Consider the following 18582-nt stretch of genomic DNA (forward strand, 5'->3'; position numbering starts at 1 on the left):
ATCATATGGTAATATTACGGATCATGCCACACCTAGATCCGCCCCCCAGGAAAGGGGGGAGGGTCATAGGGGGATCCCCGCCAAACCATTGTGAAGCTACACTCTTCCCCTTGATGATACTTCAAACCGAATGCAATTTGGTGCCCTAGTTTCGGAGAACGAGCCATTTGAAGTCAGAAAGAATCGTCCCGGGCGGTTAAGGGTTAATAAAAATCTGACAGGAGGGCAGGAGGTATTTAACACGTGAATATCAATATCATCATCAACAATTTTGTCGCTTTGTAAAATGGTTCAATCATTTTACAAGTGTAACAAAAGTTGCTAATTATGATAGATCAATAATAGATGGGATGTGCATATAAAATCATCAAAAGACGGATTTGATTATCCGGCAATAGTAAAAAAATCACCATAGATAATCGAACATTTTTTTTATTTCATTAGCCTATTGTGTTAGGGCACAATTGATGTCCCTTCAGGGATTGCTCCAGGATGTCCATCTGAGTATTCCTACAAGAACTTCCTTCTGAAGATCCTTCTTTTCCTTTCTTCTTCTTCTTATTATTGTTCTTCTTCTTTACAGGTCTACGTACCAACTGGAACTTGGCCTGCCACTTCAAGTGTTTTTCGAGAACTTAAACAGTTTAGGGCTTTCTTTGCCTGTCCTTGCCTGAATTTTTACACTACAATCTTTTTTAGAAGACTTTTTTAAGTGAAATAAATTTCACATGATTTTGTACACGTTTTCTTGAAATTATGCTGAATTCTTCTCTACTGGTCGCTATTTCTTTCCGACGGGGCTCAAACTTCTACCAGAGACCTCTCTTGTCTTGATACCCTGTCCAAATTTTCCAGATCAAAACAGCAATATTTGCTAGCCTAACAGGAGATTACCATAGAATTTTATCCGAGATTTTATCTTTCGTTTGCTCCAAAAATGCAATTTTGATTTTCTTCTGTAATTTCTACTAGTGATTCTTGTAACTCTCCAGATTCCTTAATGGATTTCTTCTTGAAAATCGTCAGGAAATAATTCAGAAGCTCCTGTAGGTGAATTAGGAGTTGAATCTTTCAGAAATAAGTTTCTCAAAGAAGGAGGAGTCTACGATCTTGGAAAACGATCAGGGGATATCTCCAGCAACTTCTGAAGGATTCAAAGAAGAAAGAAAAAATCCTACAGAAATCCCATGAATTCTGAAAGTATCCCTCGAGGAACAATTTGATGATTTCTTGAAAGAATTTATACAGGATTTCTAGAAGGAATTTCTCAAGGATTCCCACAAGGAACTTCTGGAAGATCCTCAGGAATAACTCCCCGGAGATTTCTATACAGAACATCATCCCTGAAGAAACTTCTGGGGGATTTTAGGTAAGAATTCCTGGAAGATTACTAGACTAAACTTCTGGGAGATTCCCAGGAAACGCAGAAAGAAATCGGGGATAATTATTATTGCAATATTATCTTTATTAACGAGATTGTCAGCTCAAGGCTGGTTCATCTAGTATTCATGAGGAAATTACAAAGATAAAAGATAGAATCGTATTGGAAAATCTGTGAAAGTTCCAGTAGGTGGAGATGTTTCTACTGCGCATAAATACCAAAACAAAGTCAAAAAATATCATAAGAAAATCTTAAAAGAATCCAAGATAGAACTTCTGATGAAATTCTAGAAAAATCTATTGAAGGAATCCCAGAAACAACCCCTGGAGAAATATCAGGAAAAAACCCTGAAAGGATTTCAGAAAGCAGACTTGGATGAATTCCCGTAGGATATTTTGAAGAAACGGAGAAATCCCTATCTTTCAAAAGTAAAATCTTGGTGAATCTCCAAAGCAACTCTTAGATGAATTGATGAACTAGGACCTAGGTTAAATCCCAGAATGATTTTCTTAGCCCAGCTTGTGCATTAGGGCCATTCCAGACTCAAATCGTACACAACGTCAGCGAGCTGTTCCCAACATAATGCATAAGTATGGTTAATAAATTCCTGGTGGAATATTTGAAGGGATCCCAAGGAAACTCCAGGAGAAATTTAAAAGGAGACATCTAGGTTGATCCGAGAAAAAAATTCTGAAGAAATTATAAGAGGCAGAACCTCTTTTCTCTTAAAAATCTTAGGGGCCGTCCATAAATGACGTAGCATTTTACGAGAGAGGGGGGAGGGCCTCTGATTATGCTACGAGACATGTTTTAGGTATGGGAAAATAGGTTACGAGGGGAAGGGGGTGTCAAGAATCGTCTAAAAATGCTACGTAATTTTTGGACGACCCCTATCGACTTCTAAAAGATAAACAATCGGCATGGTACAAGGTAACCTACAAGAATTTTGGAGGAACTTCTTGGAGAATCCAATATTCTGGAGAAAATACAAGTGATTGCTTAGAAAATTTCCTGAAGATTTTCTAAAAGTATCCTAGTGAATCTTGAAAGTATCTTAGGGAAGCGAATAAAACACGGCAGGCTGCGGAGGGCTGAGCACATAGCTCGTATGCCGAAGGAACGACAAGCTAAAACCATATTCAGCAGAGAACCAGGTAGGGGCCGTCGGCTTCGTGGTAGGCCGCGCTCACGGTGGATTTTTCAGTTGAGGAGGATCTAAGGGCTCTAAACGTTGAGGGAGACTGGAAGCGATTGGCCCAGGACCGAGACTAGTGGAGACGAATGCTTCATTCGGCGTAGACTCACCGCTACGAGTTGTAGCCCATGAATTATCAAGTAGTAACCTAGTTGAAACTTTCATAGGAATCTGTTAAGATGGTGGTGAAAACCTCTTGTCGACATCACAGACAGAAAACTGTAATTTGAACTGTGCAACCAAGATGTGCTAAAAGACATCAAAAACAATTAAATTTCATTATAAACTGCATAATTTTACTTTTGGAATGTGTTCTACAGGAAATCGTCCAATTTGTATAAAAATGTTGCAAAATATTTTGTCAAAGAAAATTATTCCGTTTTTATCACTATTCCGTTTTTGTCAACTGAAAATCGCGGACCGTGTTGATAAAAACGGAACATACCTGTATCTATATTAGGGATACTGATGCTTTAGGTGATCAATCCGTAAAACTTTGGCTTTTCTTCCTAGCACTTTCGGTTCTTGAGATATTCACGTGGCCCGTGAACATAGATTGGAAACCACTGATTTTTCAATATATCTGTATCAGAGATACTGATCCTTCAGATGATCAATCCGAAAAACATTTGCTTATGGAATGTTTCACTAAGGGCGTTCTTTTCCGACGACACCGAAACGCACAGTTTGATTGTTAAACTGATAATGTTTTATTGTTCGATTCTTAATCTACAGATTACCTACGGGAGGCACTTGAAGTTGGTATCGATGTGCTAGTATGGGTGTGTGAAGGAGAAGGCAAAATATGGTGCGCTCTGGTAACAGCTTAACCTGTGCGATTGGGTCGCGTTGTAATTCGAGATAGTCAAATTGCATGATGTGCTCGGTGCCATCGAACTGATTTGTGCACTGCTGCATATGCGTGAGAATTGTCTCCGCGGGGTACTTGACTGCTTGTACGGTCTTCTAAGAATTATGGCAACATCGGGACTTCAAGTGTCTCTCACAAATATGGGTTGTTGCTATGCATGCCACATGCTCTTCTTCCTAGCACTTTCGGTTCTTGAGATATTCACGTGGCCCGTGAACATAGATTGGAAACCACTGATTTTTCAATATATATGTATCAGAGATACTGATCCTTGAGATGATCAATCCGAAAAACATTTGCTCTTCTTCCTGGCACTTTCGTTTCTTGAGATATTCACGTGGCCCGTGAACATAGATTCGAAACCACTGATTTTTCAATACATCTGTATCAGAGATACTGATCCTTCAGATGATCAATCCGAAAAACATTTGCTCTTCTTCCTGGCACTTTCGGTTCTTGAGATATTCACGTGGCCCGTGAACATAGATTGGAAACCACTGATTTTTCAATACATCTGTATCAGAGATACTGATCCTTCAGATGATCAATCCGAAAAACATTTGCTCTTCTTCCTAGCACTTTCGGTTCTTGAGATATTCACGTGGCCCGTGACCATAGGTTGGAAACCACTGAACTTAGCAAAACTGCTAAATTATTAATTGTAATTGAATAACTTATAACTTTTTAATAGGTTGGGAACTTTGTGATTTCGATCTTCACAAACTAATTATAAAACTGAAAAAAAACACTCCCCCGATTTACGCACTAATTCCCAAATAGCGCTCCCCCCAAGTTACGCTCCCCCAATTTACGCTCCCCCCGTTTTGAGCGTAAATTGGGGTTTTAGTGTACTTGGGACGGTGAAGAAAGGTGACGATTTCATACCACTTTGACAAATTGCTTGCCAAACTAATACATTATCCCAATTATTTTGCAAAAAATCGATTTCTCCAAATTCGGAACATCAGTGCCACGCTTCACAGTGAAAAACTGTGCCTCTGGAAGTGCCTTGTTGTCCAATATGACATACGTTTCATTATCGATGATTATGTACATGTAGTTTTTGCTCAAAACATCGTCGTACAGTTTCCGAGCCCGAGTTTCACATAATCCGCCAGAATTTGACTGTTTTTTGGACATTTCCGTTTTGGGTAAGTCTTCAGGGAATTACGCTCCTTGGCGCGCTGAACCATACCAATAGTCGTTCCACACTTTTTTGCGCAATCTATGATGAATACCTCCTTTTTTCTTTTGAAGATTTTGCAAATTTTGCAGTCCAAATTTGACTTGGACGCACCTGGTTTTCTGTCGCGTCCGGGTGAGTCTATCAGTGTGTTATGCATACCGAATCGTTTGACAGCATTTTGGATAGAAAAAAACGCCAACACCTCCAACTTTTGCTTATTTTCTTAGAGATCATCATTTTTCATAGCAGTACCTGGTTACAATCGATTTTCGCTTCTCATCCGTAAACACTCGCGTTGCTCCACTTGAGGAAAAACTTTAACTTTTAATGAAGGTTATCTTTTGTTTACAACGCTAGCAACACATAAACACACAGCAGTTGACAAAATAAGACTTATTTTTTTTAATACAGGGCCTCAAAGATGTACTCATAATTAACGATACAGTCCTTATGATGAATATTGTGTACTTATTAGAGACATCTTTTCTCGTAGATATCTTCAGACTCTAGTTTAATTTAAAAAACACTTCACTAATACTTTACTTTTGCAAAAGAAAATAAAAAATGAATAACTCTTTTAAAGAAAAACTAGAAAGGACGAGCAAATTCCTTTTAATTCTACTACTGTGCTTATCTTCGGACAGATAGGCCTATTTCGTCTGTGACTTACAGACTTCTTACAGACACTGAAGAAGTCTGTAAGTCACAGACGAAATAGGCCTATCTGTCCGAAGATAAGCACAGTAGTAGAATTAAAAGGAATTTGCTCGTCCTTTCTAGTTTTTCTTTAAAAGAGTTATTCATTTTTTATTTTCTTTTGCAAAAGTAAAGTATTAGTGAAGTGTTTTTTAAATTAAACTAGAGTCTGAAGTAACAAGTTCTACTAAAAGCTCTAAAGTAATAGTAAAGTCGTAGATATCGCCGAAAATTTTGTAATAAAAAAAAGTATACCCTTATATAATACATACTTGCCAAATTTTTATTTATTTTTGCCGAGATCAGCACAATCAAGTAACGTTTCAATGCCGTATAACAGTATAACAGTCTCATATTGATTTAAATTGAAATCAACACTCAGATAGCCCAGTTCGCAAATAAAAATATGTGTATACATAAAGACATCGCTCACGCGGATATGATTACATGTTATACATTCTTTTCTCAAATAATTAATTCAATAATCTCAATCTTGTACAGTTACACCAGATTTTTTTTTAATTGGTCGGTTTTTGCTATTGCAACAGGATCAAAACTGACTAAGTTTTATAGCAAAAAAAAAACGACCCGCGCAAAACAAAAAGCGGGTGCATTTTATCTTTTCGCTCTTATAGATGAAACGATCATTTCACTACCCACATCCAAAGAAGCGCTTCAACATACAAGCGACTTCATCGATCAAATCACGTAGTATCCACTACGAGTAGGTGACAGCAAGCCCTCTAAGATTTATGCACACTATATTCATAATAATAGTAGTGCGGACACTACATTCCTCCCGTTCTTTACATTGTTTAGAGTTATTTATTTAAAATCAATGCTATCCGTCCTTCGAATCATTTCTCCACATTTAGGACCCACATATAAGTTCTTTGTATACATATAAGATTTTCTTTTAAATTTTTACATTGCAATCACTTGAATGCTTTAACTGCTTGATAGTTCTTCGTAATCTTGCATGCTGCTCTAATCTACTTTATGCTACACGGTATACATCTACTGACTCCCCTCAATCGTTAAGTCTATTAAGCTTGTAACGTCCTCTGCTCATTGTTAACAATGCGCATTAAGTTTTCCATCTTCTCCATATCTGCATCTAGTTCCTCATCCAATTCGCCATCTTCCAACAGTTGACAGTGCATATTTTCTTCCACTTTTCCTATTTGACAACCGAATTTCCCGTCCCGATCGTATTTGGTATTACTTCATCATCATCATCATCATCATCATCGGTCAGGCTAAGGCCGGGGTGGCATCTGCTGTACATAGTAACCGCCTCCATTCCACTCGGTCCATGGCTGTTTGTCTCCAGTTCCGCACTCTGCGTAGGGTCCGCAGATCGTCCTTCGCTTGATCGACCCACCTAGCACGCTGCGCACCACGTCTTCTTGTACCGGTCGGACGACTATCGGGAACCATTTTGGTCGGATTGCTATCCGACATCCTGATGACGTGACCCGCCCACCGTAGCCTCCCTATTTTCACGGTGTGGACGATGGTTGGTTCTCTCAGCATTCTACAAGTCCTGTCTTCCATATGCACTCCGCCGTAGATGGTACGCAACACCTTCCGGTAGAAGAACGATATGATATTACTTCACGGCTAATCTTTTCATACTTGGTAACATTATGCATGAGGATAGTGCACTGCTTGATAATCGTTGATGGATCACTACTAATTTCCAACTGAAATTTGAGCCTTCAGTGTCATACTTTGAATCGCCAACCTATAGAACGATACGATTGTTCTATCTCCCTGTTACATAAATTAATATAGAGCTTTTCCTGTCAAAATCCGTTTAAACAAAATTTACAATTTTGCTCCAATGGAACATTAAAATAATTTAAACGGTCGCTGTGAAATGAACAGATAGCGCCACCGTAGCCTTGTGTGTTTGACATAACTCGACTGATGTCACAATTTTAAAACCTGTCGTTTGTTGTTTAGGCATTGATAATTGTGAAATAAACTGTCCTGTGTTTCGCTGAATATAGTCTCTACGTCGTTGTTATCGAACTCAATTGCCTGCCTGATTCATAATATGTATTTAACATCTGCAATGATATTACTGTCTGCTGTATACTCTACTCAAGTTTGAATTTCCTAAAACGTCAAACTCATCCCTATATTATGATTTTCAATTTAGATATTTACAGCCTTGAAATTCTTTCCGCCTTGTAAGTAATATAGTCCAGGAGGAACAAGGATCGCTCCACAGGAAATACATACTCCGTATTTTCCTGACTCTACATATAACCCCATTCGCAATCGTTTTCGCACGAGCTTCATCAGTTAACATCACAACATTAATTGTATACCAAATAAACTGACCTGACACTCAATAGCACCGGCCAGATTACACAAACAAATGCATACGTTTAAACCGTAATTATTTGCACGAGTCCGCCCATCTGCATGATCTGTACCGGGAAATCCTCGAACAACAGACATCTGATGGGTGGTCCAAGGTGCCCGGCCTTCAAGAAAGCCGCAGTGAACAACAAATCACAGTGCAGGTGACGCAGCTGAACCTGAACCACTGTGATGCGGCTCAGCAACTGCTTTGTCAGGCAGTTTCTGAGTGGGAGACGGATATCGCCATCATATCGGACCCATACCGAGTACCCGCCGGCAACGGCAACTGGGTCTCGGATGGGACCAGGAAAATGGCGGCGATATGGACGACGGGTAAATACCCCGTTCAGGAGTTGGTGTCTACTACCTATGAGGGCTTCGTGGTCGCCAAAGTAAACGGGGTCTTCTTCTGTAGCTGTTATGCGCCTCCGCGGTGGCCGATCGAGCAGTTCACGCAAATGCTGGACCGCTTAACGACCGTGCTAACAGGGCGAAGGCCGGTGGTAATAGCGGGCGACTTTAATGCCTGGGCCGTGGAATGGGGAAGCCGTTTCACGAACCAGCGGGGTCAGATCCTGCTAGAAACACTGGCCATCTTAGATGTCGACTTGGCTAATGTCGGTACCAAGAGTACCTTTAGTCGAAACGGAGCGGAGTCAATTATTGACGTGACCTTTTGTAGTCCTGGCCTAACAAGTAGTTCGAACTGGAGAGTAGATGATGGCTACACTCACAGCGACCACCTGGCGGTTCGCTACAGTATCGACTACAATAACAGCAGACAGCGGATAGAAGAAGAGGCGGCTAGGCCAAGGCCAAGCCCTCGCAGGTGGAAGACATCATACTTCGACGAAGGGGTATTTAGGGAGGCGCTCCGCCGTGAGCGAAACTTAATCGGTTTAGACGGCGACGAGCTGGTAGCGGTGCTCTCACGTGCGTGTGATGCGACCATGCCTAGGCGAGTCCACCCTAGAAATGGGAGGCCACCGGCTTACTGGTGGACCGACGCGATTGCGGACCTGCGCCGCGCCTGCCTACGGGCTAGGCGGCGGATGCAGCGAGCACGATCAGAGGAAGAGCGAAACGAACGGCGGGTGGTGTTCGCCGCTGCAAAAGCCGCGCTCAAGACCGAGATAAGAGCAAGCAAGAAGGCCTGCTTTGAGGGTCTCTGTCAGAGTGCCAATATGACCCCGTGGGGTGATGCCTACAGGATCGTTATGGCCAAGACGAGAGGTGTGATGGCTCCTACAGAGCAATCTCCAGAGATGTTGGAGGGGATCATTGGAGGACTTTTTCCGCGTCATGATTCTAGTCCTTGGCCTCCTTTCGTAGGACAGCCGGGGACTGGGGCTGGCGATGAGGAAAGGGTCACCGATGTGGAACTTGCGGGGATAGCTAAGTCCCTTAGCGTAGGTAAGGCCCCAGGTCCGGACGGAGTTCCGAACCTGGCCTTAAAAGTAGCTATTGCAGAAGCTCCCGAGATGTTCAGGTCTGCTATGCAGAAATGCCTGGACGAGGGAGTTTTCCCAGAAGCTTGGAAGAGGCAGAGCCTGGTACTATTGCCAAAAGCGGGGAAACCACCCGGAGATCCGTCGGCATATAGACCAATATGCTTGATTGACACGGCGGGGAAGGTGCTCGAAAAGATCATCCTCAATAGAATGTTGCGGTTCACCGAGGGCGAAAATGGTCTTTCGAGTAACCAGTACGGCTTCCGGAAGGGGAAGTCCACCGTAGACGCTATCTTGTCGGTTACAAAAACCGCCGAGAAAGCACTCGAGCCTAAGAGGAGGGGAATTCGCTTTTGCGCGGTAGTGACTCTGGATGTAAGGAATGTGTTCAATAGCGCCAGCTGGTCTGCTATTGCCGATGCGCTCTTGCGTCTGGGGATACCGGAGTACCTGTACAAGATTCTCGGAAGTTACTTTCAGAATCGTGTACTAGTCTACGACGCGGAGGTGGGTCGGAAGTGCTTTCACATAACCTCAGAAGTCCCGCAAGGTTCCATCCTGGGTCCGGTGTTATGGAATGTCATGTACGACGAGGTGTTGAGGTTAGAGTATCCAGTGGGAGTGGTGATTGTCGGATTTGCCGACGACATTACGCTCGAAGTCTACGGTGAAACGATCGAGGAGGTAAAGTTGACTACCAACCACTCGATCAAGGTTGTGGAGGCGTGGATGCGGTCCAGGAAACTTGAGCTGGCTCACCACAAGACAGAGGTGACGGTTGTTAACAACCTGAAGTCGGAGCAGCAGACGGAGATCAGTGTAGAAGAGTGCACTATCCTGTCAAAGCGCTCCGTCAAACACTTGAGCGTGATGATCGACGATAAGCTTACCTTCGGTAGCCACGTCGATTATGCCTGTAAAAGAGCCTCCACAGCTATTGCGGCACTGTCCCGGATGATGTCCAATAGCTCTGCGGTGTACGCCAGTAAGCGCAAGCTTCTGGCTAGTGTTGCTACGTCCATACTTAGGTATGGCGGCCCGGCGTGGGGCACCGCGCTAAGTACCAAATGCTACCGACGGAAGCTGGAAAGTACTTACAGGCTTATGTGCCTGAGGTTTGCGAGCGCGTACCGTACCGTGACACACGACGCTCTCTGCGTCATTACTGGTATGGTGCCTATCAGCATTCTTATCAGTGAGGACATGGAGTGCTTCGAAATGCGCGGCACAAGAGGCATACGCAGGACTGCCAGGATGGCCTCTATGGTCAAATGGCAGCGCGCGTGGGACAGTTCCACCAAAGGAAGGTGGACCCATAGGTTGATACCGAGGGTAGATAGTTGGATTAATAGGCGCCGTGGGGAAGTTACATTCCACCTGATACAGGTCCTTACAGGTCATGGTTGCTTCCGACAGTATCTACACCGTTTCGGGCATGCGGATTCTCCCGAATGCCCAGTGTGCAATGGTTTAGAGGAAACGGCGGAACACGTTTTGTTCGTGTGCCCGCGTTTTCGCACAATGCGTGACCGCATGCTTGCCACATGCGGGGAGGACACAACTCCGGACAACTTGGTCCAGAGGATGTGTAGGGATGAGTTTGGCTGGAACGCCGTTTTAACGGCTATCACCCATATCGTCTGGGAGCTACAGAGGAGGTGGCGCGTGGACTCGGAGAGTGGCTAGTCCAGATGCAGTACAAGAGGTGGTCCAGGGGTTCGGAGTCGGCTGCGTAGGTCATACCGGTGCCCTGCGGTCGAGATCGACCCTTACAGCGATTAGGTGGCCGCGGAGAGGAAGTCCCGGTAGCGGTGCTGTCGTGGCGTCGGTCTACTGGGTTGTATCCGAGCCCGCGGTTGGAGAGGGGTCCCCGGCAAGGGTCGGGGCAGGTGGAGACCCTGCTGTCAGCAACCTTCTGGTGCAGCTGATAGGGCCTGAAGGGTAGTGATACCCTTGCCTTCAGCAGGTCAGATCGGGTTGCACGTGGGCATCAGTTCTTGATGTCTGCAAAGCAGTTGGGCGCGGGCGGGGTTGACCCTGCCCGCCTTCCGAGGACAAAGGCAGTGGCGAGGACCACTCGGGAAACTGGCTAAGCGCCAGCATGTTACCGTGATGGACTCGATGTTCGTTGCTGCTAGGCTACGCAGCTAACCTTGAGGGTGCGATGTGCACTAGCCCCTCTCTGAAGCAATACCTTCTTGGTGGTTCCGGAGAGACGTAGGGTTTGGCGACCATAGGAATGTGTTTAGTGGGTACGAGGAGAGAGTAGTCCTGGCTTTTACTTTTGTTGTAGAAGACGGCTGCAGACCTGCACTACCCTAACCTTCTGTTAGGGTGTCTGTTGAGCAGATTATCCCCCTATGGTTTAGAAGAAAAAAAAAAACACACGCACAGACATTTGCTCAGTTGGTCGAGCTGAGTTGATAGGTATATGAGACTTGGCCCTGCGGGCCTCGGGTCGAAAGTCGGTTTTTCGAGCGGTATTTATACCCTTCTTATGGGTGTAAGAAGGGTAAAAAGGTGAGAATTACGGCATCCGGAAGAAAAACAAGGGCAACTCCAAGATCACCAACCGTGAGAGGAACCGAATGATCCAGCCTGGTGAAGCCGGGGAGATAAGAAAACGAATGACTCACCGTCACCAAATTCTGCCGGTCACACACCCTTCAGTTCATCCTACCTTCCGGAGCTCCCAAGAAGTGTGGTTAGATTAGGGAAAAAACACACTCACTCAACTGTTTGCACTAAAACTTTGTTTGGATGAAAATTATTCACAATTTCACATTCACTTCTTTTCCAATGCCCCCGCCTGCCCACATCTCATTACACTAGGTTTACTAATTATTTAATCCGGCAGGATCGCCAAATGTGCGCTTTGGATTCGTTGCGAGCAAGCGGGAGCTTTTGGAATGTTTTGTATCTTTTGCACTTTGACGTTGTTGTGGCGGTGACGACGACGCGGGTGGCTGAAGTGCCATGCCTACTTTGATTGCTTGATGCGTTGTGGGTCGTTGCTGACCGACCGGTATCATAACATTAAATCTACTGTCACACAGATGCCTGTTAGCCCAAAGCAGCTATCTCAGTCTCAGATCCTTGTGTGAGTGCAGCTGGTCTGGCGACGATACTGGTGTAGCATCTACGGGCGGTCAATCAAGCTTAAACGAAGCGTAGAGTAATGCGGGGCAAAAGTTCGCACGGGGCAAAAGTTCGCAGTGGGTCTTTTTCTGAGCTCAAGTTAAGAACCCAAACAATTCTGTATGGGTTCGACACATAATCAGGTCAGTTACTCGTCAATAAAAATTGGAATGATTTCGTTATGGTTTGGCAGAGTTATGCGAAAAAATGTGTTTCTAGGTGTTTTGATAGAATTTTTGGACCTTTTGGAATAAGAATTTGTAGTAATAGGAAGAAGAAGAATCTCATAACCTCTTGATGTCGGAGAACCGTTATTCCATAGTAGTTCGAGAGGTGCACTCGAATAAACAATAAACTACTAGTGCTTCTTGCAGAAAGGGACATTGTTAAAACCTCGACAGTGGGGCAAAAGTTCGCAGTAGCTGTGGGGCAAAAGTTCGCACTTGATTTCTGAATCTAGTACATCAATATAATTACAGAATCATTGAAGCAATGATGATTTCGTATAGAAACTACTATATATGTATAATATATGTGGTATGCACCCTGAAATCGTTCCGGCAGAGGGTTTGAACTTAGTTTCATGAGAAGTTCCTTTGTAAGGCAAACTTTATATTCACCCATTTAAATCAAGAAATGAAAAATGGCTTAAAACATATTTTAAAACATTTTCTTCGTCATCCTCGTTGTGTCTTTTCGTATGTTTCTGAAGTTCTTATGTTCATCTACTTTACCGGGGTCTCTCATAGCTTAGCTTGTAAATTGACAGCTATTACTCATCACCATACTGACGGGGATAAGATTCGATTACGGTCCCGTTCAACAGTTTTGCTGCATATTTGTTTTTTTTTCATGTATTTTGTGCAACATGTATCTCTATGATTACCCCACAATGCATTTTGACAACTTCAGTAACGCTGGAAAGGACAACTCTTAGTTAATAGTTGTGGAAGTCTTCATAAAAAACATTCTATACAAAAGTTGAACACTAGGTCGTATTCCAGATGGGCCGTAATGCTAAGAACAGAAGGAAACAGTTTTCATGGCTAGAGTCAAAAGACGAACATGAATTGACATGAAATAAATGAACATCACACCAATAAACTATCTTGTACAAGGTGCGAACTTTTGCCCCGCATGATGCGAACTTTTGCCCCCACTATGGGGCAAAAGTTCGCATGAGAGTACTTGTATTAAAAATTGTATTACTAAAACTACAAAAGGAATGCGAAAAAATCTAGTACTACGTTTTGAAGGCAACATGATAGGGACCCGTTTAACGAAGAAAAATGATATTGTTTTCTTTTCGTTTATTAGTTATTTTGTGAAGTCTGTTAGGTGCGAACTTTTGCCCCGCATTACTCTACTAAACTATGCGACCAAATATTCTCTAGGAAGTTTATGCAGATCATGATGAATTTCTCGGCTTACCTTAAAGCGTGAGAAATTCCTGTCAGGAATCGCGCAAGAAATTATCAAAAAACATCTTGAGTGATTCCCTTAGAACACGAAACTGGACGGAAGAAAATACTGCTTTCGACGTGTTGGTGATTCTTCTGCAAATGTTAGAAGAGTATCTAATTGTAATTCTTATTTTTCTTCGCAACTTAATGAAATTTAAGTCTTCAAAAGAGGGGTGATATTGAGTCAAGTTTGGTTGGGTACTACAAAGATGCAACCTAGTTTATTTATTTGGACCGTAGATCTTAATAGATCTATTTCAGATTGTAGGTTTCTTCAAGAGATCATTTCGATTCCCGGCGATTATAAAATTTCCTTTATGATATGAGCATAAAGGGCATTACGTATCACCACATTGTCCTGCAAATCCAACACATCAAATGAAAACCGCCAGTAACCGGCCGGAACTACTGGTGGAACAAAGCTGCTGTCTGGGGTCCAGTCCTTGACCCAGTAGCGACCCCGCGGATATGGACAAACCCTCTCGTTTCCTATTTGGAGAAAGTTTGTGTTGTCCTTGATAAGGTACTGGTAGTCCTTGTACGGTCCATTTATAACATCGCACACTTTGGCCTTGGAAATTTTCAACGGATACTGGTTGAATTGGTTGTTCCCCAGCCGACTGTATGCCATGGTCAAAGTAAACATGTACTCATCTCCCAAGTCATAGAAAATGTCGACGGTGCCGCTCAGGACCGAAGTGGTTCGGTTGTACTTACGGACACGAAACCCGGTAGTGTTGGCCATATCAAATCCCTTCAGCTGTTCGAATCGATCTAGGTGGACGTGAATCGATATGGCCATCGCTGAAGTTATGAGAATGAAAAGCCCGGCGAGTACCAGCATGGACGACATCACAGTAGGCTATAGGTTTAAGAGACTGTGTTCAAATGGTTTTTAAATCGTGCGTGGTACAGTCATATTTCCCTATGAACTGATACAAATCGTCACGCGAAAGCGAACTAATTAAAGGTTTGTTGCGTCCAACTGAAGTTTTATTATGGAACCAGTTGACCAATTTGCCAAACAATGTAGTGCAATGTTATATACATATTGTAGAGTAAACTACAGTGCTTGGTTAAAAACAATCACCAAAACTGATCTGTAAACAATCAAATTGCAGATTTACGGTGAAATCGTTAAACAGTCGTACAGGCAGCTTCGAGCAGTATTTGCAAATTACAACCATGCAAGGCTATCTTGTACAGGGGAAAACCGACCAATGATTTCCTCAGAAACTGTTTTAGAGGGTTCTCCAAAAACTTTCCTAAGGGGTTTCTTCAGAAATTCTTCCAGAAAGCCTGGATTCTAGCAAACATATCTTGCAATGGTCCCATAAACTTCAACAGAGGTGTGAGAATAAATCAATTTTCTAGTTGTCGCCGCGACTCCAAACCATGGAATCAAAATCTGTTCAACGGATTGTCGAAATACGGTCGATGACAGACATACACAGCATTTAACTTATTAAGAGACAAATAAATTCCCATCACTTCGTGAATCCATGGAATTGAGAGAAGATGGTGGCTCCAGAGAGGAGAAAAATGTGTCTTTACATTTATTTGAATCTGAATAGTCGATATAAACGTTTTCATGGAGGATGATTTATATTTCTAGCCAAAATTCTAGTTATTTTAAGATTGCAGCCAAAGTTCCATAACACTTATCGAAAACATTGGCAAACTTACCCTTGATATCGTCCACGATACGTTCCTCCGACATCGGCAACGGCAGCTGATTCAGGTTTGAACTACTGCCGAACCCTCTCCTCCCTTCCGGAAAAAAGATGTCCAGCCAATCTCGTCCAAGTAACGGTGTGAACGAGCTCCCGCAGCGCAAAACAACCAGTTTGACGATTTCCCGACGTCCGTTCAACTCCACTTGCACTGGAATCTGTCCTTCGACCACCAAACGACCTCCGTTGATCACCGCTAACTTCTTCGTACACTTCTGCCTCGGAATATCGGCGAATTCTCCCTCGTAGGTGTCCTTCAGTAGTTCCTCCTGGAATTCCTTAGGGAGTTCCTTCGAGAGTTTCTTGAGGAGTTATATTGGGGCTTACTAAAGGAGTTCCTTCTAGAACTCCATCAGGCGTTCCTTCGGGAATTCTTCAAGACATTTCATCGGAAATTCCTCCAGGTGCTTCCTCGGGTATTCCTTTAGGAGCTTCATCAGCAGTTCCTTCAATTATTCCTTCGAAGAGACTCCGCGAGTAAGTCTAAGAGTTCTATCGAGAATTCTTCAATGAGTTTTTTTTGGGAACTCCTCTAGGACTTCCTTCAAAAATTTCTCCAGTTGTTCCTTTGGGAATTTATCCTGGATTTTTTCTGGGGGTTCCTTCACAAATTCCGTTGGGAATCCCTCCAGAATTAGCTCGAAATTCCTCCGGGAATTTTTCCAGAGATTCCTCCAGGAATTCTTCCACAGATTCCTCCAGGAATTCTTCCAGAGATTGCTCTAGGAATTCTTCCAGAGATTGCTCTAGGAATTCTTCCAGAGATTCCTCTAGGAATTCTTCCAGAGATTCCTCCAGGGATTCTTCCAGGAATTGCTCCATGAATTCCTTCAGGGACTTTTCCAGGACTTCCTCCAAGGATTTTTCAAGGCATTCCTTCAGGGATTCTTCCAGGAATTCTTCTACAGATTCTTCCAGGAATTTTATTGATGATTCCTCTAGGAGCTCACTCCGATATTTTTTTCAAGAGGTTTATTGAAAATTTCTCAAGGACTTCCTTTTTTAATTCTCCCAGGAATTTCTTTGAAATAAATTTATCAAAAATGTCTTGAGAAACTGGGAATTTCTTCGGAGATTGCTCCAGGAATTCCCCCCGAAATTCCTCCAAGAATTCCCCCGGAAATTCCTCCAAGAATTCCCCTAGGGATTTCTCCGGGAATTTCTCCAGGGATTCCTCTAGGGATTCTTCCAAGGATTCCTCCAGGAATTTCTCCAGGAATTCCTCCAGGATTTCCTCCAAGGGTTCTTCCAGGAATTGCTCCATGAATTCCTTCAGGGATTTTTCCAGGACTTCCTCCAAGGATTCTTCAAGGAATTCCTCCAGGGATTCTTCCAGGAATTCTTCTACAGATTCGTCCAGGAATTCTTCCAGAGATTCCTCCAGGAATTCTTCCAGAGATTCCTCTAGGAATTCTTCCAGAGATTTCTCAAGGAATTCTTCCAGAGATTCCTCAAGGAATTCTTCCAGAGATTCCTCCAGGGATTCTTCCAGGAATTGCTCCATGAATTCCTTCAGGGATTTTTCCAGGACTTTCTCCAAGGATTTTTCAAGGAATTCTTCCAGGGATTCTTCCAGGAATTCTTCTACAGATTCTTCCAGGAATTTTATTGATGATTCCTCTAGGAGCTCCCTCGATAATTTCTTCAAGAGGTTTATTGAAAATTTCTCAAGGACCTCCTTTTTTAATTCTCCCAGGAATTTCTTTGAAATAAATTTATCAAAAATGTCTTGAGAAACTGGGAATTCCTTCGGAGATTGCTCCAGGAATTCCCCCGGAAATTCCTCCAAGAATTCCCCCGGAAATTCCTCCAAGAATTCCCCTAGGGATTTCTCCGGGAATTTCTCCAGGGATTCCTCTAGGGATTCTTCCAAGGATTCCTCCAGGAATTCCTCCAGGATTTCCTCCAAGGGTTCTTCCAGGAATTGCTCCATGAATTCCTTCAGGGATTTTTCCAGGACTTCCTCCAAGGATTCTTCAAGGAATTCCTCCAGGGATTCTTCCAGGAATTCTTCTACAGATTCGTCCAGGAATTCTTCCAGAGATTCCTCCAGGAATTCTTTTAGAGATTCCTCCAGGAATTCCTCCAGGAATATCTCCAGGAATTCTTCCAGGAATTTCTTCAGGGATTCCACCAGGAATTTCTTCAGAGATTCCACCAGGAATTTTTCCAGGGATTTTTCCAGGAATTTCTCCAGGGATTCTACCAGGAATTCCTCCAGGGATTCTTCCAGGAATTCTTTCAGGGATTCTTCCAGGAATTCTTTCAGGGATTCTTCCAGGAATTTCTCCACGGATTCTTCCAGGAATTTCTCCAGGGATTTATCCGGGAATTCTTCTACAGATTCGTCCAGGAATTCTTCTAGAGATTCTTCCAGGAATTCCTCCAGGAATTCTTCTAGAGATTCCTCCAGGAATTATTCCAGAGATTCCTCCAGGGATTCTTCCAGGGATTCCTTCAGAGACTACTCCAGGGATTCCTCCAGGGATTTCTCCTCCTCCTGAACAGAAGTATATTACTTTGTCCATTACGTGCTGCTGAAGTGTCGATTGCACTCCGCACATAAGAGCAAAGATTTCGGCCTGAAAAACGGTGCAGTGTCTACCAAGTGAGTTAGACTGATGCAGCCTTAGCTCACGAGAATAAACACCAGCACCTGCTCGACCTTCGAGAAGGGAGCCATCAGTGTAGCATACGATGCCGTCTGAAATACTTCTCTCCAGATAACCAGATGTCCACTCTTCCCGGGAAGGGAATTTCGTGGAAAATGTCCTATATGGAAAATTACAAGCAATTGTAAGATCACTTGGAGCAAGGACAACTTTGTCCCAATTCACCAAAAGTGGAAACAACGAGGTGTGTGTTGATGTGCGGTTCACAGGAGTTTCCTCTAGTAGACCGAGTACCCGTAGACGGTAAGTGCAAGAAAATGCTTCTTGTTTGAGATGAATGTGTAGTGGAGCAACGTCAAGGAGAGCTTCGAGCGCTGCCGTAGGAGTTGAAGAGAACGCTCCAGACATCGCCATTAAGCACATCCTTTGGAGATGGCCTAACTTTGATTGGACCGTTCTCATTTCGCCCTTTTGCCACCA

General features: G+C 43.3%; 1 protein-coding gene across 1 annotated transcript in view; it reads right to left on the reverse strand.

Moving 5' to 3' along the window:
* LOC134285824 (uncharacterized) overlaps positions 1-18582 on the reverse strand; it is a 392906-nt gene that overhangs the window by 338027 nt on the left and 36297 nt on the right. The gene's annotated exons all lie outside the window — the stretch shown is intronic.

The sequence above is a fragment of the Aedes albopictus genome, chromosome 1 (genome assembly GCF_035046485.1).
Source record: "Aedes albopictus strain Foshan chromosome 1, AalbF5, whole genome shotgun sequence".
Classification (NCBI taxonomy): Eukaryota; Metazoa; Arthropoda; class Insecta; order Diptera; family Culicidae; genus Aedes; species Aedes albopictus.